General features: G+C 34.2%; 1 protein-coding gene and 1 long non-coding RNA gene across 10 annotated transcripts in view; one reads left to right on the top strand and one right to left on the bottom strand.

Moving 5' to 3' along the window:
- Nucleotides 1-27,265, bottom strand: part of CCSER1 (coiled-coil serine rich protein 1) — a 1,107,668-nt gene that overhangs the window by 31,340 nt on the left and 1,049,063 nt on the right. The window lies entirely within an intron of this gene.
- Nucleotides 1,682-26,018, top strand: LOC116657479. Its single transcript, XR_004312586.1, has 4 exons — nucleotides 1,682-1,693; nucleotides 5,813-5,818; nucleotides 18,967-18,972; nucleotides 25,896-26,018. It is a non-coding gene; the product is annotated as an uncharacterized LOC116657479 (long non-coding RNA).

Genomic DNA, 27,265 nt, shown 5'->3' with positions numbered 1-27,265 from the left:
AAAATAATTTGAATCATGTCATTCCCTTGAAAGTGCCAATGTCTCCCATTGATCTCAGATTAAAGTTCAAATTTCTTAAATCATTTCAATGTCCTTCAATACTTTTCTTGCCTCCTTTGTCATTTCTAATTTTGTATTCTACATTCCAGTCATGCTGGTATCTTTTATTTCCTAGGCTCAAGAACATTCTCATCTGTTTCCTCTGCATAGAGACTTTCTTTAGTCCCTCTTCACCTGAATAATTCTACTTTCCCTTCAAGTTGCAGCATAAACATCAGTTCTTCCAAGAAACGTTGTCTAACTCCTCAAATTAAGTGCCTTAATGCTCTGATGGTATCTCATATAAACATGACAGCCATGTCACAGTGATACAATTTTCTGCCTACTCTTTATATCCAACCAGATCACAGAAACCACAAGAAAAGTAATTGCATTTATGTTGTGCAGTTATATTTTCACTGCCTAGCATAGAGCTGATACATAGTACTTTGTCAACATGTAAAGAATGAAATATGTTAGTGCACTACGCCAGGAATATTATGGTAAAGGTATTACAGTTGACCCTTGAACAATAAGTATGCACAGGTCCACTATATGCAGATTTTTTTCAATAAACACATTGGAAAAATTTTTGAGATTTGGACAATTTGAAATAACTTAATGATAAACTGCATAGGCTTGAAATATCAAAAAATTATGAAAATGTCATGAATGCATAAGATATATATAGAGGTGAGTCCTCCTTATATAGGCATAAGGTAATATTTAATGTGAAATTAATAACCCGTTAATTTTCTGTTTTGACTTTGCTTTCTAAGAATTCCATTACCATGTATGCCTCTCCCTCTCATAACTGTAAAAACAGCTATCCAATCTATTTTCACAGGTAAGTGTTTTTTTATTTCCAATATTGTATTATGAATATGACTGTAAAACTGTATTCGATAAACATTTTATAACAATTTACTCATTAGTGTATAGGCTAGGCTACCATGTAGCAATCATATTTTTTAATAACAGTGCTTAAATCGTTACACCTGTAAGTAAATATAAACTTTTTCACACTATCTTTCCATTTTTGATGTCTAGTGTTATTAATACATAGAATATTAGTGTTTTTTATCATATAAGACAATACTGATGTAGGTAGTGACAGATGATTCACCTTGTGAATAGATGATGTAAACTTACAGTATCAATAAATACAGTACTACTGTAAATGTATTTTCTCTTATGATTTTTTAAATAACGTTTTGCTTTAGCTTCCTTACTATAAGAGTATTATACACATAACATATAGAATATATGTGAATTGAGTATTTGTTATTGGTGAGGCTTATGGTCAATGATAGGCTATTAGTAGTTAAGTTTGAGGGAATCAAAAATTATATGAGTATTTTTGATTGTTCAGGGGGTCAGTGCCCCTAACTCTCACATTGTTCAATGGTCAACTGTATACAGATATAAAAAATTTAATATGATGTAAGAAATTTATCTGTCCTTAGGCATTCTGATAAAGTTATCTTTTAAAAAAAGTTTGAATATAAAAAGAAATGTCATAAGGTTACTATTTTTAGCCACTAAACCTGGCCAGATACACCAAGAACGAGGTTAACGGTGCAGGTCTTTATTCGTATCACCCCAACTGGCAAGCACTCTGGTTACTTTAACTCTTTTGACTATAGAGGCCCCAGTTGCTCAGTATTTAGGCACTTACTCAAAAAGCATTGTTTTACTTGCTTTGCGACGTTAGAATTAGAATAACAAAGGTAGTCTAACCTCAGCTTTTCAAGAACTATTTAAGATTAAATTAAATAATATTTGAGAAATTACAATATTTTAAGCCATTCTAAGGGCTGAAAGAATACAAAGATGACTAAGGCAAGTCCCTGTCTTCAAGTAATTATGTGCACAGATAGAGTACAAGGAAAACTAACAAGAGCTGTAATAATAATAAAAGGTGTGATGAAGATACAGGAGTATGCAATGTTGCTTTCAGCAGGTTCAAGGAGTGAGATCTGAAAGATATTATGGAGGGTATCACATGAGGATTTTGTGGTGGTGGAAAATCTGGGTGAATGGAGAATGAAATAAGGATTTCCATGGTGAAGTAGTAACACTGTCATCAATAACGTGGAATAAAACAAGGGACTGCAAGGGCTAATAGGGAATATTAAGCATCCATACAGGTGCAGTTTATATTGAATGGAAAGACAGGTGTGGTAAAGTGTGGATGAGATCAGAATGTAGGTCATGAATGCCATATTCATAAGGACTTTGGTCAGTGGGTCATAGGATCCATTTAAGATTTCTAACCAGTGTGGTCACCCCTTAGGAATGCACAAAAGAAAAAAAAACTGTTCATGATGACTCTATCTTGACATTTTTGTTTAGCTCTATGAATTTCGTAGAAAGTGTCAATCCCATATAATTTGATCCTGCCCCTCCTGAAATAAAGAGGGAGATTAAAGTGATTTGAATAATACAATGAAAATTGCCACCACTGAAATGCTAATATAGATGCAGCTTTTGCTGAAGTGAATTTTTGATTGTGGGAGATGTAGATTTCAGGAACAGGAGATTTCACTTTTTATCTGAGAAACAGATTCAAGGGCATAACTGTTACAATATCTTTAATAATAAATCATTGCTGTTGTTTATTTTTCCCATTCACCTTATGCCATCTTCACAAAGAATAATGAGGTATCGTTTCTTAACTACATGTATGACGTGAGAAAAGAGAATATCTAATTCTTCAACCCTTTCATTTTCCTTGAGTACTAATCAGTTCATGATCTCAATGAAGTTATGCAAAATATCTCTGCCATACTAAGACCATCTTGGGAATCTGACTAAGTTTATAGTAAAATGATATTCAGTCCATTTTCTTAGATGGGGTAGTTTCCAGTTTTCTACTTCTGCAAAGCAGCTGAAGAGAAAATAAAGGACATAAAGGACAAAGCATATAAACTGATTACATTGCAAAGTATAATTGAAAACATGTGCACTGCAATTTTTGAGTAAATGGCAGGCATATAATTGTCACTTCTTCTTTCTTTAAAGTAGGCATATGGTTAACAGGAAATAAGTTTGAAATAATCTTTATGTGGAAGCAAAATTACTTCCTCTTCAGTATTCATTTCTATGCAGAATACTTAACATGTTCTGTATTTGAATATAAAGAATCTTTTGGAAGTACAGTAATGATTTGTGGATTGGACTAAACCCACAGCATGTTTTCAACTCTTAAACTATATATATTACAGAATAAAAGATATTATGTAATTGCAAATATGTTCTAGATTAGCAATTTTATTTCATAATAAGATAGCTTCACTTTCCAGACTATAAATTCGATTGTTTCAAAGGCTCATGAACACAGTATAGGAAGTTGTATAGAAAGATAAATGCTTCCAGAAGTAGAAAACTGGAAACTACCCGACCTAAGAAAATGGATTGACTATCATGAAATCCTTTGTTAGTTCATTTCATAATTCGTATCATTCTTCTGAAAATCTTTATTATACAGAATTTTATTTTACATTACTTTTAAGGTGAAGTCCTAAACTTTTCTTTCAAAACATTTTTTGGGGTTTTATGTTCTTATATATTGTATACCTGTTAATATGTAGACTTTATTTTTTAAATGTATAATATGCTTTCATATAATGTATTATAAGTACATAATAATCAGGAACATATTTTAAAAATGAAATGTGATTCTTTATCGCTTTAAATAAGATCTTACGATTTATTGAAACCTGTCACTCTAAGAACTATTGATGGATCTGGGGCTCCTACTAGGGGATGAGGAACTATGTAATTTATATATACTAGCTCAAGTCAAGTGAATTGTCACTTATTGACAGGCTATTTAGCATAGTAGAAACAGCATACACTTGGCATCAGGCAGTGCTGAATTAATATTTTGGCTATAGAATAATTTCTGCTACATAACTTTGGACAAGTTACTTAGAGGGTCAAAGACTCTGTAGTCTTACCTCTTAAATAGGGTTAATCCTTACTTCTCAGAGTGTTACAGAGCTTAAATGACCTACGTAAAGTACATAGCAGAGGACCTGTTATCAGGATGTTTACTACCAGTGTCAGTATTACACATAGGTGAAACTGTGATCTTATTTCTGTTATCAAGAAATCTATATTCTGCTCAGGTGTGTGAAATGTAATTGAATAGAGAGTTCCACAAATGAAAAAGAAACACCTGCTCACATCAATGACTATATATACATGTATATCAGGTAAATGTTTATAAATGCAGAGAGCTGTGTATTTTTGTGTGTGGTAGAGAGAAGCAGATGGCGACTTCAGAGCTGTGTGTGTTCTGCCCCCACACTTAGCAAGACAAAATAGATCTGAACCCTGGTCTCTCTGAGACCTCTAAATCAAACTTCTGCATGACTCTATTTATATGAAAGGCAGCACAATTAACTGAGTTCCAGTTACTATAGTTTGTGCTTCTGGGCAAATAGTTAATCCTAGCCAAGTAGGATAAATTTGGTGTATGACTCAGGCACCCTTAAATTAACAAGGTCTTTTCTTGCCAATTTGGGGCACAGATTTCTAGAAATGAGGGCCTTCAGGAGGGCCTGTCTTGCCTCCAGGAGCTTAGAGATTAAACTTGGCACTCTTTTACAGGACAACAGCTGCTCTCTTTGCAAGAGGAGGAGCATGGAAAGAAGAGAAACCTCTATGCTATATAGGGCACAAGGAACAGCTTGAAGTAGAATACTCTGAAAACAATAATACTTAATACAGACTATGGGGCGGGGGGGGGGAGTTACGTAAGCTCTACTTTAAGAATTTTTAAAGACGGAAAAGAGTTTCCAATCTTGAAAAACACTATTTCAGAGAAAGTCTCAGGAAAATAATGGTATCTTAACTTTTCAATATCTTAAAAAATTCTAAAAGCAAGGGTAAAACCCATGATTTTGAAATTTAGTGGCAGAGAGAAGAAAACAACTTTGATGAAATGTGGTTGAAGTAATATTAACTCTATTTCTAGATGTTTTCAAACATCTTCAGTGCAGTACAGTTCTCACTAAAATGACCAGTTCCCTGTTATACATGAGATCTAGTGTGGCCCAATCTTAAATAAACAGTGAGACTGCACTAATGAGGTCAAATAAAATGAGATGTAGAACTATATAATCAGACAAATAAATATGGCTATAAAAATAATTTTACTAAATATATACTTAAATTATGTTGATGCTATATCCCATGGAAGAAAGCTCTGTAAGGATTATATGTTCATCAGAATGCTCCTTTTGAGAATTTTAGAAGTAGGTATATAAACAGAAACTGAAACAAAACGAAACAACCGACCAAAAAGCCCCCTAAAACTCAGAAATACTCTTATACTGTGGCCAGAATTTAAAACCCATTTATTATTTGTTCAGTTTTTTAGATAAAGAATAGTTATTGAGCACCTACTAAATTTTAGGCAGTATTTTACCAATTACGAACAAGACCAAACTTTGCCCTCTTAGAGTTTACATTCCATGTAGGGGAGACTAAGGGTAATCTATATGTGATACATTCCTGCATTGCTAAAAGCTATGGAGAAAGTGACCAAATGAAATGAGCTGGAGAATGACTAAATGAAGGGGTAAGTACTAATTCAGTTGAGTTGGCAGAGAAATCACCTCAAAGGAAGTGCATTTTAACTTAACATCCAAATTATAGGTAGAGTCAGCAATATAACCATCTAAGGAGGAAAAAAACCCAGGAAAAGCAAATAGTACTGTTAAAGACCTCAGAGCCAAACATGGACACCAGTGTGTTTGCTGAGGAAGGAGTGGGGGGAGATCACAGAGAACAAGGTCAGAAAAGAAGTCAGAAGCCACTCATGCAGTCTCATAATAAAGACTGTCTTCAATTTTGTTTGTATTAAAGGATAACTTGATGCAGAAGAGTGATGCGATAAGACCCAACACACTGGAAAAAATGATTGGCTCCTGTATAGAAAGTGGATCTACTAGGTTAGAGTAAGAAGACTTAGTAGGCAATTACCATAGGCCAAGAGAGAGATGACTTGGAGTTTTGGAGGCCCCCAGATACATATATTTAAACTGTTAAGTTATATATGTATATAGTTTTATTTTCATATTTGAAATAAGTAGTTTTCATATATAAACTATTTGTAAAAGTCCCTGAAAATTCATGAGTACTAGCACTATGCCTGTAATATGTAAATTAGAAGATGTTATTTTTTTCTTTACTTCTAACAATATGTTGCTACCTCTGTAAGGTATCATGTGAAGTAACCTGAAATAATGAATACGTGAATAAAAGGACTGGACTGGTTTACAGACGTGCTCAGTCCACAGGAAAAGTGGGCTAAATGTGAGTAGTGGAATCCTTTACTTCATTTACTTTTGGGGCCTAGGCATTTCTTCATTTAATAAATTTACACCAGTGGCCACTTTTTGCCAGGCACCGTGTCGGGCATTAAACATGTGGCAAGGAGCAAAAATGACCTGCTACTTGACCTTATGAAGCTTTTGATCTAGCCATCCAGATAAAAATGAACAAATGTTCTTTCACTTGTGAGTAGTATTTGGTTTTTGTTTTCAAAGAATAGTGATATTAAGGTATATTTCTAACATATAATTGTTAATCACTTGCTGTGTTTCAAACCCAGTATCAATGCCAGGCCACTAAGCTTCAAAGGACAAATCGTCTATATTGGGTAATATTGTTCAAATGTTTCTGTTTAACTGCCTCCAAAAATAGTGTACAAAGAACAAAAAATATTGTTCTAAACCGAGGAAGAACTAGAAATTAAATGAGAACAACTGAACTTTTTGTTTTTATTGTCGTATAGTCAGTTTATAATGTGTCAATTTCTGGTGTGAATTTATAAATTATGTAACTGATTTTGCTTTGGTACCAGTGAGGAAAATGGGACTTTTTTTTTTTTTTAATGAAACATTTCTTTTTAATTTGAGTGCCTAGAGTATATGCATCTAGGATTTTGAACAACATTTACTTATATATTCATCCCTCCAACAATTCACCTACCCTTCTGTCAATTGATTTTCTACAGGTAGTAAAAATTTTTGCTGCCAAGAATAATATTGTCAATATTTGATTTGTTATATTTTGGTGTTTTACATGTTCAGTCTTTCCTTCTTCCTATACTTTTGCTCATGATACCCACTGGTCAAAACACAGAGTGATAGAATGAGACATTTTCATTTAGGTCTATAACTGTTAGAAATATTAAAATATGACAGTTTAAAAATGTATAAATTGTATTAAAGGTCTAAGATGCAATAATAGTTCATAAAATAACATGAATGAGAATGATTGCATGATATTATTATTTTTAGAATTGGTTAAAGCATGTATTACTCAGCATTGTTTTAATAATTTATTTGCAAAATTTTCCAAAGCAACTAGATTCTCCCTTGGCAATAACTGGACTTTGATTTTCATATGTTCTTTGGGAAATATAAATTCATAAATAAAAAGGAATCTAGAGTTGTAATGTCTAATCCCCTGAATTCAAACAAAAGGAACAGATGGATTAACAAATCCATTTTAGTAAACTCAAGTATTAAGCCCAGTGCTAAGAAGGTTAAAAATATTCCTGAGGGGAAAACCATTTCCCACATTTTAAGAGAGGAACCTTGCAGAATACGAGACCTTGTTTCACTCGATAGCCAAAAGAATCACAGAACAGCTGACAGTATGAAGCCAATTACATAGGCTTTTTTCTTTGGGGAACCCTGGACGGTGCTCAAGGTGACCCAGTATGGAAAGAAAGAAAATGTTAGAATTTTAAATTATTTTTATACTATGAGAAGGAAATGAAGATTGGTGCCCCAAATCCTTACTTTATCTCTTTACGTAACACTCATTTTGCTACATGCTTTAAGTGTCTCCAGCAAATAGTGAGAGGCACAGAAAGGTTGACAAGGGCACGTGTCCAAATTCTGTTAGTTTAATTAATATGAGATAACATGACACATACTTAACTGAACAGACATAAACTTGCACATATCACTGTATCCTAGAAGCAATGTGGAGCTGACACCTATGCTGCTACAGTGAACTATCTGATAGCCACATGATGAGGTAAATAAAGTGATAATCTCATCCAAGGTAAGAAATCAAATAATTAGAAATTATTTTGCTTAACTGAAACTTCATGCCTGTTGATTGGTGACTCCACATTTTCCACCTTCCCAACCCTTGGCAATCACCATTTAACTCTTTGATGCTGTGTATTTACCTATTAAAGATACCTCATATAAGTGAAATCATCTTACTGTGTCTTACTGTGATAGGTTTATTTCACGTAGAATACTGTCTTCAAGGTTCATTCATATTGTCACATACAGCAGGATTCCCTTCTTCGTTAAGGATGAATAGTATTTCATTGTATGTATATATTGCATTTTCCTTATCCATTCACCCGTATAGGCATTTAGGTTTCTACATCTTGTCTACTAAGAACGTGGGAATGCTAATATCTCTTTAAGATCTTGATTTTAATTCTTTTGGACAAATATCTAGAAATGGGATTGTTGGATCATATGTAGTTCTATTTTTTTAATAGCTTCATACTGTTTTCCATAGTGGCTACATCATTTTGCATTCCTACCAATAGTGTACAAGGATTCAAAAATTTTCAGGCCCTCACCAATACATGTTGTCTTGCTTTTTTGATAATAGCCATCCCAACAGGTTAGAAGTGATATCTCATTGTGGTTTCAATTTGCATTTCCCAGATAGTTAGTTACAGTGAGCATGTTTTCATATACCCATTTGCCATTTGTATGTCTTCTTTGGAGAAATGGCTATTCAAGTCTTTAGCTCATTTTTTTTTTAAGTTGGGTTATTCATTTTTTGCTCCTGAGTTATAGAAATTCCTTACATATTTCAGAGATTAACCTCTTATCAGATCTATGGTTTGCAAATAATTTTTTTCCCATTCCATAGGTTTTCTTTTCACTGTTGATTATTTCCTTTGCTGTATAGAAGCTTTTTGGCTTGAGGTACTCCCACTTGTTTATTTTTGATTGTTGGCCTATGCTTTTGGGGTCACATCCAAGATCACTCAAAATCAATATGAGCTCTACTCTGTTTTCTTCTAGGAATTTTATAGTTTCAGCTCTTACATTTAAGTCATTAATCCATTTTGAATTGATTTTTGTGTAAGATAATGGTCCAATTATATACTTTTGCATGTGGATACCCAGTTTTCCCAAATACCATTTGTCAGAGACTATTTGTGTAATCTCTCACTTTATTGAAATTATCACTTTGTTCATGCACTGGTCTCATGACTTAGATACACATCTTTGATAGTTATTTTGATTTTCTACCAGGTAAGTCACATAACTCTATTTCAAAAGGGTCAGTTTATGAAGATTTATTTATTTATTAAGTTCCTTTGCTTGGAACATCTTCGTCTAATTATTTTCCTTAACTCCGTACCTTAAAGTCTGTGCTTAGACAAGACAGGCATGTCTCCCAATCTTCACAAACTGATTGGAAGACCTCCACCAATCAGCTCTGCTAAAGATTCTGGAGGTGCCTACCAACTCTTTCTCTTTTCAGGAAGAAACAAAGCTGTGGGTTTTGTCTCCTTACTCAGTGCTGAGCCATGAGGGAGGATCTTAGGCATCTACCCAGCCCAAACTGCTGTCTCTGTTTTCCCTCATGGGACTGGAGTGATCCCAACTAATCAGAGCTTCAATACTGGTAAGATGCTAGTTTTTTGGGCAGCCACAGAGAGGTTGGATGTAGGGATTTACTCTTTTCCTCCCCAGGAGTTAGCTGAGAACTGGGGGTTTTCATTTGTTTGTCTATTTGTCTTTTTCTGTCTGAATTACTTCACTTAGTATGATAATCTCTAGGTCCATCCATGTTGCTGCCAATGACATTATTTCATTCTCTTTTATGGCTGAGTAATATTCCATTTTATATATATACCACATCTTCTTTATCCAGTCATTTGTTGATGGACATTTAGGTTGCTTCCATGTCTTGGCTATCGTAATTAATGCTGCTATGAACATTGGGGTACATACATCTTTTCAAATTAGAGTTTCCTCCAGATATATGCCCAGGAGTGGAATTGCTGGATCATATGGTAAGTCTGTTTTTAGTTTTTTGAGGCCTCTCCATACTGTTTTCCGTAGTGGCTGCACCAAACTACAGTCTCAGCAACAGTGTAGGTGGGTTCCCTTTTCTCAGCACTCTCTCTAGTATCCATTGTTTACGGACTTTTTAATAACGGCCATCCTGACCAGTGTGAAGTGACATCTCATTGTATTTTTGATTTGCATTTCTGTTAATTAGCAATACTGAGCATCTTTTCATGGGCTGCTTGGCCATCTGTAGGTCTTCACTGGAGAAATGTCTATTTAGGTCTTCTGCTCATTTTTGGATTAGGTTGTTTTTTTGTTATTGAGTTGTATGAACTATTTATGTACACATATGTATGTATGTATATATTCTGGAAATTAGGCTGTTGTCAGTTGCATTGTTTGCAAATATTTTCTCTTATTCTGTAGGCTTTCTTGTTTTGTTTATGGTGTCCTTTGCTGTGCAAACACATAAGTTTAAATAGCCCCATTTGTTTACTTTAGCTTTTATTTCTATTGGCTTGATAGACTGATTTGGGAGAACATTTTTATGATTTATGTCAGAATTTTTGCCTATGTTTTCTTCTAGGAGATATATAGTGTCTTGTCTTATATTTGAATTTAATTTTGTGTGAGGGAATGTTCTAACTTCTTTGATTTGCATGCGGCCATCCAGCTTTCCCAACACCACTTGCCAAAGAGAATGTCTTGTTTCCATTGTATATTCTTGCTTCCTTTGTTGAATATTAACTGATTGTAGGTGTGTAGGTTTATTTCTGGGCTCTCTATTCTGTTCCATTGATCCATATGTCTGTATTTGTGCGAGTATCACATTGTTTTGTTACTGTAGCTTTGTAATATTGTCTGAAGTATGGGAAGGTTATGACGCCAGCTTCATTATCCTATTAATTTCTATTTTTGTGTGTTTTACCATGACTACAGTATATCAAATCAGGAGTTCATGTAAATAAATGTATAAATGTTTATATTTGCAAAAAAAAAAACTTATATGGTAAAATAATGAAATCAAAATACTTTGACGACTTCTTCCCTGAAAGTAGCCATATAAAAACTGCCAGTGATGGGTTTCAACCTTATTTAATCTTTACAAAACTTTTTCACTGTATTACTTGCAAATTCCTGAACATGTTACTCACTTTCACTCCTTTAGGCTTCTGAAAAAACCATATTTTCTCTAAGAAATGCTTACCTTCTTTTACTACATTAGGAACTCATCTATGCTTTAAGACATAGCTCAAATATTTCCTCATCACTGGATTTCTCCAGTGTCCCCAAGCAAAATTAATCCCATTCTTTCTACTCCAATATCAGTTTGTACTAATTGCTATTACAGTATTTATTACAGTAATAAATACTGTCATTTCTTTAAAATAACTCATTATCTTCCTATCAGGAAGAAAGCTATATAAAGTAGGGGCAGTGTCTAGTTTACTTGAGCTTCCAGTTTAGCATGGTACCTGATGCATAGAAGATACTCAGTAAATTTTTGATGAATTTAAAAAATATATTTAAAAAATACATAGAGAATAAATGCGATGTTGCTAAAACATTTTAGTAAGAACACTGGAGGACTGCCTTACAAGTTCAAGTGACAAGGCTCAAAGTGTTCAATCCACACAGCTGTTAGATAAAATGCTAAACCCCTGCTATTTGACAGAAGTAGATAGAGGCTTGTACATAGGGAAACTGAGCACCCCTGAAGACAGCCCCAGCACTTAGGGAGTCTGATGTAACCTTGAACAATATCCTCAATGTTTTACCCCCTATACATTCTGCAGCTTATTCATTGGAGGCAAGAAGAGATTTCTGAGCGTAATTTCTTCTCCCTAATACTTAATTCTAAAAATCTTAGGCAACTGTCATAGAAAAAAAAATAGTTATTTTTCCTGCCATTTAATATAGCCAGTAGAAATAGAGGATACTATTTATAAAAATGTTGAAAATATTTGATAGAAGACTCAGTATAATCTAATAATAAGATTCAGGAATGGCTTTCTTAAAATGCCTGTGGTTTTGCTGTTTTGACATATTCATGAGAAAAGGACATTTTAATCACTTTATACAATTCTTATATCAAAAGAAACCAAGAGTTTTCCACAAAGTACCTTTTAATATGAATTTACACCAATTATCTAAATTATTTATGCCTACTGTCTGTGCATTTTTTATTTTAAAAGTAAATGAAGGTTGATACAATATTTAGACAGCATTCTCATTTAAATTAGGAAAGCTGGTAGATTCCATAACTCTCCTAAGATCATGAAGTCAGAATTGCTTTTGATATAGCATATTTCATCAACTAATTATTAATGTGTATTTGAATACACGTTTCTTTTGCTTTTAATAAAAAATTATTCTAGTATAGCTCTAATTGCCTATGACTCCTCGGACCAGAATTTTCACTGTGCTTTGTAAGTTCACTGATAATCCACTTCCTTGTAAAAGGGTAGATTCATTACTTTTGAATAGATGATATTCTTTAATAGAAAGTTTACAGATAATTTGGATAATATGCAATATTAAGTAAAAGTAATTAAAAGCTACATGTTTAACCCTCAACGAGTATCCCAAATTAGATCAAAACCAGAATTAGCAGTAACTGGTTTTTATTTTTTCCCAAAACATTAAGTTAAAATGACTGCAAATACCCTGTTTTCCTTAATGAATTGTTTGCTATGTGCAGAAGCACACTTAATTGTTTATTTACCTTTTCCTTTTCCCAACATTATTTAATTGAAGATATTTATTTGAATTCTCTCCCACTCCCCAAATAATATTCACATTAGTTAAATCTTTATTTTTGTACCTACAGTGGGCTCATTGAGGTTTGGTCATTTCATTTCAACGTGACAGGGCAGTATTGTTCATAAATCTCAGCTTTAAATTTCTTCACCTGTATAATATATTACACACCCCTAGGGATGCTGTAAGAATTAATGAGTTTGAAAAGTCCATTGACCTTTCTGGTGAAACATGCTCTATGAGTACAAGATGCTATTTTACTGTGCTATGCAAAATAAGGCAGGCTGACAACACAAATTATAAAAATAAGGTAGGACAAAACCTTATTGGAGATAGGATTTCTAAAGTATGTTCTTATCCCAAATAGCTTTCCTTTGGTTAGTTTTGTTTCTGTTTCTGAGAATTAAGGTCATTTCTTTTAAAAAAACATACCATTAATGTAAGTGTTTTATAGCTGAATTATATTGCCCGCTGCATTGTTTTCTAGCTAGTAAATGAGACTTTAATACAGCTAGTCTGAATATTTTATTGATAAATTATTTACATATATCCTAAATATGGTATGTAAATACTAGTCCTAGATTAGTCGTTCAATTCATCCAAATTACAATGAGAGAAGACATACTATACACTAACTTAACCACGGCTGGTTAATAATGTTACTATTTTTGAGCTTCAGCACTTCATCTTTTCATAGTTTGTAAAACTTCAGTAATGTAAATCACGATTAAATTAACTTCTAAAAGCAGTAGTTCTCAAATTCTTCTAAATAAACTTAATGATAGAAAAGAGTGAAACTTTCAGGTAGAGTTGGAACAACCAGAAACTGGCTATAACACAAATAAAATTTCCTTGAAATGTCTTATTTTAAAACCCTTTTATAACTTGCATTTTATCCAATAATATAATTTATTGTAAATATAAATTACAAATTTTGAAGAAAATGTGATATATAAATATATATAAAATGAGTCATCCTGAGTCATCCTGAAGTAACTTCAAAGGGATCATAAAGAATATCATCAATATCTCAGAACAAAGAGTGTTTCAGTTTGAGAAGCATAAATTTAATGGAATAGATAGATAATAGAAAAGCTAGCTATAAAATACATGTCAAATAAATATATTGATTTCCATTAGCAAATCTATAACAGAAGAATTGAGAAAAATGTGCAGATTGGTTCCTATTTATAATAAAATTAATTTATCAACCCACATACACCAAAATATAATTTATAATATAGCATCAGTGAAAATACACAATCAGGTTTAATATCTTAGTATTAGGTTAAATGTCACAAAATAAAGAATTTTCAAATTCTGACAATGTAATCACTTATCTTACCTTGATTTATGGGTTTTTTTTTTTTTTTATCATATTGGAGGGGCAAGAGCTTTGAAGTTAAAAATTAAGGATCTAAAAAAGCAAGCTGCTTAACGTAAGAATTCTATGTTTACCTTTTTACATGATGTGGCCTTTGACCAGTTATTTTAATTTCATTGACTCCATTTTTCTATCAGTATTATGGAGTTGATAAGATAAACCATGGAAAATTCTGACTATAGTACCTGCTCTATAGTGCTGAATTAATAACATAAAAGATAACATTAATTTTATATACTGAAATAAAGTAATTTGAATCTGGTTTTAAAAATTATATATTTTATAGATAACTTTTATTGTACTTATTATTTAAGGAATAATTATATGCTGTCTACTCTAGGATGTCTGAATGACCTGAATATATATGTAGAAAATATTTTTCTTAAAGCTTCTAGAAATGATTGATTGAGCCTCACGGGAAACTAGAAATTCATTATCAGGGATTTCATATTCATGTCACAGATGTCAAAACATAACTGTAGCTGCACAGTGCACTCCACACATATGACCTTCTTTGCTTTGTTCAGATGTGCCAAGTTGATTCCATAGCAAGCCTTTAACTTGGTGTTTACACTGTCTTGACTACTTCACTCACAGATCTTCCAGTTTGAAAAACTAGTTCCTTTTTGTCTTGTGGGTCTCAGTATAAATGCACTTCCTTAAGAGTTCATCTCTGAACTCTACATAAAAGGAAATAAAAACCACCTACCTTATATCATTCTATTACCCCCAAATATCACTCTATATAAATGTCCTAATTACTTGATTAGTTATGATCTATTTCTACCCACAAGAATGTAAGCTCCTTCAATACAGGGGCAGTGTCTTTCTTGTTTTCTGTGTCCCCATGGCTTAGAATGGTAACTGGTAAATTTTATATATTTGACAATATTTGTTGAATTAAATAATTCAACCTTGATGAAATAAACTAATTCCTTGAAAGACATAGCCTGCCAAAACTTACACAAGAAGAAACAGACAATCTGAATAGGCCAATATTGATTATAGAAATTGAATCAAGAATTAATAATTTTCTAAAAAAAGAGAGCACCAGACAAATCCACTGATGAATTCTACTAAACATTTAAAGAAGAAATTATACCAATAATCTACAATATTTTTCAGAGGATAGAAGCAGAAGAAATACTTCCTAACTCATTCTGTGAGGCCAGCAGAACACTGATATCAAAAACAGATTAAGATGTTATAGAAAAAAATTATACACAATATCTCTCATCAATATATATGCTAAAATTCTTCACAAATTCCAACAAAATATAAAAAGATTTATATGGGACTTATCCCAGGTATGCAGGGTGGTTTGAAAATTAATTTATGTAATCCATCATATCAACAGGCTAAAGAAGAAAAATCTCTTGAACATATCAATAGATACTGAAAAAACACTTGATAAATGCCAACACCCATTCATGATAAAAATTAAGCATACTAGGAAAAGGGGAGTGTCCTCAAATTGATTTTTTTTTAGTGATTTAAAAAAACTACAGTTACCATCATACTTGATAGTAAGAAACTTGATGCTTTCTCACTAAGATCAGGAAACAGATAAGGATGTGACTTCTCATCACTGCTTTTCAACATCATACCTGAAATTCTAGCTAGTGCAGTAAGACATGAAATAGGCGGGGGGTGGGGGGAAGGAATATAGATTGGAAAGTAAGAAATAAAACTGTTTTTGCTCTCAGATGACATGATATATATATAGAAAATCTAAAATAAATGACAAAAAGTGGAACTAATAAGTGATTAGCAAGATACAAGATACAATGTACAAAAGTCAATTGCTTTTCTATATATCAGAAATGAACAACTGGAATTTGAAATTAAAAACATTATCAATTACATGATTTACCCCCCCCCCAATTGTTAGGTACAAATCTAAAAAAAAATGTCCAAAATCTTTAAGAGGAAAACAAACAAAAAAAACCTTTGAAAAAAATATTAAAGAAAAACTAAACAAATAGAGATATTCCGTGTCTATGGGTAGGAAGACTCAAGTAGTGTCAAGGTGTCTTCACAACTTTATAGATTTCAGTCAAAATCCCAGCTGGTTATTTTATGTATATCAACAAACTGATTCTTAAGTTTATCTATGTAAAGAAGCAAAAGACCCAGGATAGCCAACTCAATATTGAAGGCAAAGAACAAAGCCAGAAGAACGACACCACTCAAATTTAAGACTTACTGTAAAGCTACATGAATCAATATAGTGTAGTATTGGCAAAAGAATAGACAATGCAACACAATAGAAAGTTCAGAAATAGATCCCAATAAATACAGTCAACTGATCTTTCACAAGGGAGGCAAGATAATGCAATGGAGCAAAAATAGCCTTTTCAACAAACAGTGCTGGAACAATTGGACATCAACATGCAACAAGTCCTTCCACTCTTCACAATACTTAACTGAAAATGAATCAGAGCTCTAAATGTAAAATGCAAAACTCTAAACCCTCCTAGAATGTAACATAGGACAATACCGATATGACCTTGGATACGGCAATGACTTTGCAAATACCAGCAGCACAGTCTATGACAGAAACAATTGATAAGCTGGACTTCATTAAAATTAAAAACGTCTATAAAAGTCAATGCCAAGTGAGTAAGATGGCAAGCCACAGACTGGGAAAATATATTTGCAAAAGACACATCTGATAAAGGACTGTTACCAAAATATACAAAAACTTCTTAAATCTCAACCATAAGAAAATAAACACCCCTACTAAAAAGTGGGCCAAAGACTTAACAGATACCTCACCAAAGAAGATATACAAATAGCAAGTAAACTTATAAAAAGATGGTATCATATGCCATGAGGAAATTGCAAATTAAAACAAAAATGGGATGCCACTACTACTAGAATACTAGAATATTCTATTATATATCTACTAGAATAGCAAAAATTGTAAACACTCATATACCAAATGCCAGCAAGGATGTGGAGCAACAGGAACTCTAATTCATTGCTGGTGAGAATGCAAAATGGTACAGCCACTTTGGAAGTTATTTTTGTGATTTCTTTAAAAGCTAAACATACTCTTTCCAAACAATCCAGCAACTATGCTCCTTGGTACTTACCCAAATGAACTGAAAACTAATGTCAATACAAAAAACCTGCACATGGGTGTTTATAACAGCCTTTTTCATGATTGCCAGAACCCAGAAGCAACCAAGATGTCCTTCAGTAAATGAACGGAAAAACTTTGGTACATCCAGAGAATGGAATATTATTCAATGCAGAAAAGAAATGAACTTTGCCGCCATAAAAATACATGGAGGAAATTTAAATGCATATTACTAAGTGAAAGAAGCCAATCTGAAAAGTCTATGTACTGTATGATTCCGGCTATATGACATTCAGGACAAATCTATGGAAACAACAAAAGGATGAATGGTTACAAAGGGTTACAGGGGGTGGGGATATAAATAGGCAGAGTACAGAGGACTTTTAGGACAGTGAAACTATTCTGTATGATATTACAATGGATACCTGTTATTATACATTTGTCAAGACCCCTGGAATGTACAATACCAAGAGTGAACCCTACAATAAATGAATGGTTTGGGGTGATAATGATACATCAGTATAATTTCATTGATTGTAACAAATGGACCACTGTGGTGCAGATATTTATAGTGGGGGAGGTTGTACATGTATGGGGACGGGGGTATATGAGAATTCTCTGCACTTCCCAAACAACTTTGCTGTGAACATATAAACCTGCTCTAAAAAATAAAGTTTCTTAATTTCAAAAATTATTAAAACCTAGAAATTTATGAGTTCTCATTAAAAAAAAAAGACAACTCTTATGTTCCATAACATAGATATAAGAAAACTACTAACAGCTCATATTTTATTTCATATCTAATCACACCAAGATAAAGTTCTTACAGCATTAAATTGTGCATAGCTTTAGATGGTCAGGATTTTAATTAACAGCCAAAATGATTTAATAAGCTATGTGCTAACCTAATCTCTAATGATAGAATGAATAATTTAGTAAAGTGGGGAAAATGTAGCAAGTAGAGAGAAGGTAGATGACAGCCAGCAGAAAGAACAAGTCTTGAGACTGATTCACAAATTCAGTAAATACTTATCTGAGAAAAAAAGGGAGTAGATAGCAGACACTATTATGCAATTCTGTCACAATTTCGTGATGAGTCTCATACATCCTTACAATCTTTATGTGTTAATTCAGAAAATTACTAACAATGTCATGGATGACCAAATTCAGCAAATATTCACTGATCCTTACCATATATAGGATTTTTGAGATAAATTTTATTACCAATCCAGTCACAGACCAACATTTAAAAGACCTCTTTTAAGATGAGTACATATGAGAAAATAACTAGAATATTAGAAAAGAATTATTTTAGTATATTGGAACAGGTAAGGGACACAAATATAAAGTACTTAAGAGAAAAAACTTCTACACAGAGGAGAAAGATTAATATCAAAATATTTCAGAAAAATACTGGTTTGGATAGCAATCTGGAAACAAATTATTATGGAACACAAATTAAAGAACTCAATAAGAAAAAGCTCAGCACCCAAACTCAGAATTCTGGATGTCATCCAAACAAATAAAAATATGAAAAAGATAGAGTTTCAACTAGTGATAAAGAGTTGAAAATATCAAATAGAAAAAACTGGAACAATTGCACTCTGGAAAAGGTAGAAGTGAAAAATTCAATTCTATGAATATAAACTAAACTGAAAGGACTGTTAGAAAATGGTCTTTCAGCTGTGCTGATAGAACAAGAGAAAATGAGCTTACGATCCACTATGAAGATTCTAGAAATAAGAAAGACTATCATGACAGTAAAGGCTGTTTAAGCACTGAATGGACTCCACAGAGAATTTAGAGACTGATTTTCTGGAGATTTTGAAATAGGATACATGCTTATCAGCCTTCCTGGTTTACGTTGCTATTGTTTGGAACCAGAATAAATACACTTGTTAACTTCTTAACTCATCTCTACAGCAGGCGAATCCAAGATGGAATTCACAATTCAGATGGCACTGAGATATATATATATATATATGTATTTCAATAAAATGCATGATTGAGTAGAGAATTGTGTGCTGTAGGGGAAGGTGGGGAATGGAATGGAAGGATGAGCAGTCGTGCTGTTTGTAGCAGGTGTAGCCTCCAAGCCCCATGTCTTGAATTTTTGACAGCATCTGCTGTTTTTCCTAACCCTGAAAAACAGGAAAGGCCTCCAGATCTCTCCCAGTGGTAAAGGGCTTTATTATTGTTGTTATTGTAGGTTTGTTTATTTTATTTTTTCTTAAAGAAAATGTTTAATTCTTAACTGTTTCAGAACAGGCTAAAATTTATGAATAACGTTTGAAAATGTGGAAAACTGATCCATGCAATCTAACTAAGAAGCACTTTAAAAAATATCATTTGAAAAGTTGAGAACATGTACTTTCTCTCTTTCAATGATTCTAGGCCTAAAATTAAGACTGAAAATTATTTTGTTTGGACCATCTCTGAAGGTCATCTAACTATATGACCTTCTTGCTCATTTCTCATACAAATGTCATTTACAAAGGTAGAATTTCTCTCATTAAAGAACATAATTTGAACATTTGCTTGAAGACTATTATGTTTTCTACCTTATTAAACAGTGGCTATACCAATTAATATACCAACACAAATACCATTCATTCAGCCCCTTTAAGAACAGCTATTTTTAACCTAGTCAATTCTTCTGAATATAATAAATTCAACTGAACATAATGGTACAGGTATATCTCAAAGATACTGCAGGTTCAGTTCCAGACCATCAAAATAAAGGAAGTATTGCAATAAAGTGAATCACACAAATGTTTTGATTTCCCAGGGCATATAAATGTTATGTTCATAATATAATGTAGTCTAAAGTGTGCAGTAGCATTATGTCTAAAAATGTGCATATATTAATGAAAAATACTTTATTGCTAAAAAATACTGACCATCATCTGAGCTTTCATCAAGACATAATCTTTTTGCTGGTGGAGGTTTTTTGCTTGTTGATAACTGTCGACTGATCAGGGTAGTGGTTGACTGATGGCTGGGGTGGCTGTGGTAGTTTCTTTAAGTAAGACAACAGTACAGTTCCCTATATTGATTGACTCTTCCTTCCATGAACAATTTCTCTGTAGTATGCAATGCTATTTGATAGCATTTTACCCACAATAGAACTTCTTTCAAAATTGGAGTTAATCCTCTCAAACCCTGCCACTGCTTTATTAACCAAGTTTATGTAATAATCTAAATCTTTTGTTGTCATTTCAACAATCTCCATAGCATTTTCACCAGGACTAGATTCCATCACAAGAAATTACTTTCTTTGCTCATCCATAAGGAGCAACTCCTCATCCTTTAAAGTTTTATCATGAGTTTGAAGCAATTCAGCTACATCTTCAGGCTCCACTTGGAATTCTAGTTTTCTTGCTATTTCCACATCTGCAGTCACATCTTACACTGAAGTCTTTAACCCCTCAAAGTCATCCAAGAGGGCTGGAATCAGCTTCTTCCAAACTCCCGTGAATGTTGATATTTTGACCTCTTCCCATGAATCACAAATCTTAATGGCATCTAGAAAAGTGAATTCTTTCCAAAAGGTTGTCAATTGACTTTGCCCACATCCATCGGGGAAATCAGTATCTGTCGCAGCTTTAGCCTCATGAAATGCATTGCTTAAATAATTAGGCTTAAAAGTCAAAATTATCCCTCGATCTGTGAGCTACAGAATGGATGTTGTGTTAGCAGGCATGAAAACATGATGAATCTCATTGCACACCTCCATCTGAGCTCCTGGGTGACCAGGTGCATTGTCAATGGGAAGTAATATTTTGAAAGAATCTTCTTTTCTGAGCAGTAGGTCTCAACAATAAGCTTAAAATATTCAGTAAACTATGTTGTAGATAGATGTGCTGTCATCCAGGCTTTGTTGTTCCAGTTATAGACAACAGGCAGAGTAGATTTAGCATAATTTTTAAAGGCCCTAGGATTTTCAGAATGGTAAATGAGCATTGGCTTCAACTTAAAAGTCACCAGCAGTGTGAGACCCTAAGAGTCAGCCTGTTCTCTGAAGCTTTGGAGCCAGGCATTGACTTCTCCTTTCCATCTGTGAAAATCCTAATTGATATCTTCCTCCAATATCAGGCTATTCTGTCTACACTGAAAATCTATTGTTCAGTGTAGTCACCTTCACAGATTATTTTAGCTCGATCTTCTAGATAGATACCTTACTGCAGCTTCTACATCAGCACTTGTTGTTCACCTTTCACTTTTATGTTATGGAGATAGCTTCTTTCCTTAAACATTATGAATCAACCTCTACTGGCTTCAAATTTTGCCATTGCAGCTTCCTCACCTCCCCTAGCCTTCATGGAATGAAGACAGTTAGGGCCTGTCTCTGGACTAGGCTTTGGCTTAAGGGAATGTTGTGGCTGGTTTGATCTTCTTTCCAGACCAAACTTTCTCCTTATCAACAATAAAGCCGCTTTGCTTTCTTATCATTTGTGTGTTCACTAGAATAACACTCAGTTTTCTTCAAGAACTTTTCCACTTGGCTGTTTGATGTAGGAGGCCTGGATTTCAACCTATCTTGGCTTTAGACACACCTTCCTCACTAAACTTAATCATTTCTAGCTTTTTATTTAAAGTGAGAGGTTCCTTTAACTTGAACACTTAGTGGCATTGTAGGGTTCTTAATTGGCCTGATTTCAATACTGTTGTGTCTCAGGGAATAGGGGGCCTGAGATGCAGGAGAGACACGAGGAAACAGCTGGTTAGTGGAGCAGTCAGAACACAAAACATTTATCAGTGAAACTTGCTGTCTTTTAAGGGTCCTATTTGTGGCACCCTCAAACAATTATAATAGTAACAATCACTGATCACAGATCACCATAACCAATATAATAATAATAATAATAGTAATAATAAAAATAATAGTAATAAATAAAATAATAATAATAATAAAGTTAGAAATATTGTGAGAATTATCAAAATGTGACACACAGAAATGAAGTGTGCAAATGCTGCTGGAAAAATAGCACCAACAGACCAAAACAGAAGGGTTTGATTCAGGGATGCCACAGACCTCCAATTTGTAAAACAACACAATTATCTTCAAAGCACAATAAAGAACAATAAAATGAAGCATCCCTGTGTTGTGAATTAATCCTTACTCTAATACCTACATGCAACGGGAAAAATTAAAAACTAGAACCAGAGGACACCCTGCTTTTGTTATACAGGGAGGGGTATCAATACCCCCCAAATTTTGCCTATGAATTTCTTAATTGGACAGGATAAGTACAAAGGAAAAGGAACTTTATGCAGAAACTACATACTCTGTACTCCCATGTAGATTACTGCTTATTGCTATAAGACTTCAAGTTTATGATTCATTTTTTTCCTTTAAGTGATTATTTGGCAAGAAAATTTATTCATCACACTTTATATGATAGCAGATCACCAATTCTGTACAAAATTCTGGTCAGTGTTACTTAGTTTTGCTATGGGTCCTAAATAAACAGTACTTTAAATAGTTCTAGACATACAGGTAGATTTTTTTTTCTTAAGTGTCAGTTATAATTCTTTAGGTTTAAAAAATTTTACACCATTTATGTGTTTTCTGTTACTGTGTGATACAGTATCTCACATTTCTTTTAAAAATTGTTCAAAGTGTACTCTTTTTTTAACTACCAGTACAATTCAGCTTGGGTGAAGATTTTAACATTAAATGACATCTATAGTAGGCAACTATGTTGTACTAAATACTTCCTTTTTCCTAATGAATTTTATTCTGTCTGTTGTCATACTTACCTAGTAAAATACAGCAATACTACACAATACTGTACAGTGGTTAAAAGCATGGAGTCTTTCTGCCTTAGTTTAAATCTCACTTACTGTACCATTTATCAGCTGTGTGACCCTGGGGAAGTCACTTGACTTTTGCAAGTCTCACTTTCTTCATCTCTAAAGGGGGTAATTACAGTATCTGTTTCACAGGGCTGCTGGGAGTTAATATGCTCAAGCCTTTTAATGTAATGCCTGACAGCAAATAAACACAGAATGGCTATTAACTGTTCTTCTCAGTGCTATACTTATTAACATATGCAGTAATCAAATGGAAGACAAATGCATTAAAAGATTGGAAACATCACCAGGTGTAGACATAACAGGGATTTAAAAATAAAATCCCACTAGCACCAGAGGATTCCAGTGATTAAGAACTCTCTAACCAGCTATTGTACTTAGGGTTCCAGAAGAAAACAGATGGAACACTCAAATTAATATACTTTAAGAAGAACTGTCAAAAAGACTCAGTTACAATATGTGGGCAAAACAGAAGTACAAGGGAAAGAGCAGAATTCCAGGCTTAGTTACAGTGGGGTCCCTGTAACATTCTATGCTGAGAAGGAGTGCACAGTTATTGGAACCTGATGACAAAGAGGATTCTGTTGATAGAGCTGAGAACTAAATGCCAAGACAGGGGCTGAGACCTTTGGCTAACAAAGTGCCAGACTCCTGAGTCTCTACAGGTTGGGCACCAGGGAAATAAATATTCCAAGATCACTTTCCTTGCCCCTTCTAATCTTATCCTTCTATTGTTTCTCTTAGAGAAAATCAGTTACAAGGGAGCCCATTGATGAGTCAATGCAAGTCAAAGTCCTAGGGCACAGAGCAGAGTGAGCAAAAGTAAAGATTAGATCTAGAGATGCAAGCATTGAAATCCAGCCTTCTGTCTGCCTATCATCTATCTTTTTACTGATCTATATAATGATGAATGTTTGGCAGGTCAACACAATATAAATTCAAGTTTAACTTCTGGAGATTATGAATGCATATACCATCATATACCATGTTAAAATAATTTCAAGTCAATAGATGTGTCATAGACTCAAAAGTTGCCAGATGGTTCTGATGAAGATGACAGAGTAAGAGGATGGATGTGAAGCTCACCTCCCTCAACAAAAACATCAAAAATACTTCTACATGTGGAATAATTCTCACTGGAAACTGGCAGAAGGACTTATGAGTAACCAAGGCTATAAAAAAGATACACATGTAATCCAGTAGGAAGGGAAGAAAAGCTATTGGGTCAGGACCTGTGCCCCTGTGCCCTAGGAGAGGACTCTGATAAACAGGGAAATTACACAGGTGGACACCCACTCCAGGGAGTAAGTAGTTTAAGCTACAGATTGGACACCCAGCCCTGTCATACATGGGGGAGCAAGCCCTCTGGGCTGGTTGGAAGATCGCTGGGACTAACAGAAGGGCTGTGGGGAGCCTGGACTCCATTTGTGAGGACCATACATATAAAAGCTTGTTCTCAAGGAAGGGCAGAGAGCTCTGCTCTAGTGGCTGCCAGGTTTCTCCCAACAGTCTCACTAGGCACTCCAGCCCAGCTCACTCCACATTACAGCATGGTACTGGATCTTGGGCAGCCATGACTTGTGGGAAAAGACTCAAACATGGGACCCAGAGGTGACTCAGTCCTGGAGCAGAGCCTGGGTGGGGTGGTGGTGGCCACTGTAGGCACTTACTCAGGCATCACCTCAGAAACAGCCCAGATTTCTGATGGTGGCTGCTCCATCACAGTTCACTGACCACATACACACCAAGAGGCCACGTAACACTTCCTGTCTTGAGGTGGGATTCCACCACAGGGTGCTTGGGGTGGGCAGAGCCTAGAGGTTGAGGGCAGTGGTTGACTGTGTGGAACAAAGGGGACTTGCACCAGAGGCTGCCTCTTAGCAGGCCTGTAGGAGCCTGCAAAGGCAGCACATCAGACCTCTGTGGTCACATGAGCCGAGAGCCCACACTGGCTCCACGTACTACAGCACTCCCAGTCTCTGGGGCACGGGTCATGGTGTGTGGAGAGGGAAAACACACTTCTGCTCCATTAACTTGGGGTCAGACCCCTTCCCCTATAGGGCAGTAATGGTCACTGTACAGAGGGGAAGCAGCCTCACACGCAGTGCCAGCTCTAGCCCCTCCATCTCCAGCTCCATTTCCTAACAAGGTGATAGCCACCAGCACACCCAGAGGAAAGATGTGACTTGTGTCCACATGAGATCCGCCTTTGTACACATGCAGTCTGTACAGGGAAATTCCCACATAAGATCATCCCTTCAGGACTACAATTGCTAACCGTTTTACTTAAATTCATACAGAGAAAGTTAAGCAAAATGCAAAGGCGGAGGAACTACTCTCAATTGAAAGAGAGATAGAAAGCCCCTGAAAAAAACAAAACAGAAATAAACAATTTACCAGATAATGAATTCAAAGCATTGGTAATTAAAATGTTAACAAAATCAGGGAAAAGGACTGATGTACACCATGAACACTTTAACAAGGAACTAAATTAGAAAATATACAAAAACCCCAATCAAAAATAGATCATTCAATATCAGGGCTAAACACACTTAGCAGACCAAGTGATACAGAAGAACACCTAAGTGATCTGGAAGATAGAATAATGGAAATCACCCAATCAGAACAGCAGAAAAAGAGACAAATAAACAGTGAAAACAATCTACAAGATCTTTGGGATAATATTTGTATACTAACATTTACATTACAGGGTTCTCAGAAGAAGAGAGAAAAGGGGAATGCAAATGTATTTGAGGAAATTATGACTGACCACTTTCCAAACCTGAAGAAGGAAACAGATATGCAAGTATAGGAAACACAGAGGGTTCCAAATAAGATAAACCCAAACAGATCCATACCAAGACATATCATGATTAAAACTGCAAAATTTAGAGAGAGGATTCTAAAGGCAGCAGGAGAAAAACAAAGAGTCATATAAAGGGAATCCCCATTAAGCTATTAGCTAATTTCTCTGTATAGAATTTGCAGGCCAGAAGGGAGTGACACGATATATTCAAAGTGCTGAAAGGGAAAAAGCTGCAACTGAGATATTCTACCCAACCAGATGATCACTTAGACTAGAAGGAGAGATACAGTACCCAAAGGCAGGAAGCAATGCTCATAACCAAAAGGTACCAACTGCTAATAATACCACTGAGCAGAGTGCAGATGCTGCCCAGTGTGCAGATTTTGTTATTCTTGTTGTTTTTATTTTAAATTTTGTGAAATTTTGTTTCATCCTCCTTACCTCCTTTTTCCCAGTCTCCACCACAACCCTAGTTCTTTTAGCACATCTGGCTCTATACCTGCCTGTTCACCAGTATTAATACCTTAGAGAAAAATCTTAACATAGTCCTAAAGATTAATTTTTTTGTTAAATTGGTATGCATTTAGCCAAATATCATATTTTGTTGATATCATAAGTTAGTTAAATCAATATTCAGAGCTTGCATTATTATAAATAAATAAATAAATAAATAAATTCCTACTCAACACACACTATACCATAACTACATTTTTCTTGTTCCAGATAGAAATTATTTTAGTCATAAGTTAACTGTTAACATTCGTGCATTGTGAGGGTTTAAAAATTATCTGTTAATGCTTTTAAAACCCTCTATTTGATGATATTTAAGAAATATTTACCCTTTGCTTTATATTTATAGATGTGACATAAAGGAAAACCATCTGCAGTAATTTTATTATGAAATACATAAAATTTATAAAATAACTTCATTATAAAAGACCATATCTGAAGAAAAAGTGATTTAGGAAAAGAAAATTCATCCATATGGACAAATGGGAATACAAGGATGTTCATTCCTTTGCTTGGTCTTTCATTTGTAATTTCACTTGATTGAGCAAATTTTTATTGAACTCCTACTATGCAGTGTGTAAAGCAATTCAGGATGTCAAAGAAATATTGCATGTATTTTATTTAGCCTTCAGGATGCTAAAAATCTAGTTGAAAAGATATGACATTCACATATAAAAGTTTAAATTATAACTAAGAAATAGTATAAGGCAATAGTATGTTCCAAATAGCCTAATAATTACATTAGTAACAGTAGCAAGAGCAACACTTGCAGCATGTTT

Source organism: Camelus ferus, chromosome 2 (genome assembly GCF_009834535.1).
Source record: "Camelus ferus isolate YT-003-E chromosome 2, BCGSAC_Cfer_1.0, whole genome shotgun sequence".
Classification (NCBI taxonomy): Eukaryota; Metazoa; Chordata; class Mammalia; order Artiodactyla; family Camelidae; genus Camelus; species Camelus ferus.
This window is presented reverse-complemented; position numbering and strand designations above follow the sequence as displayed.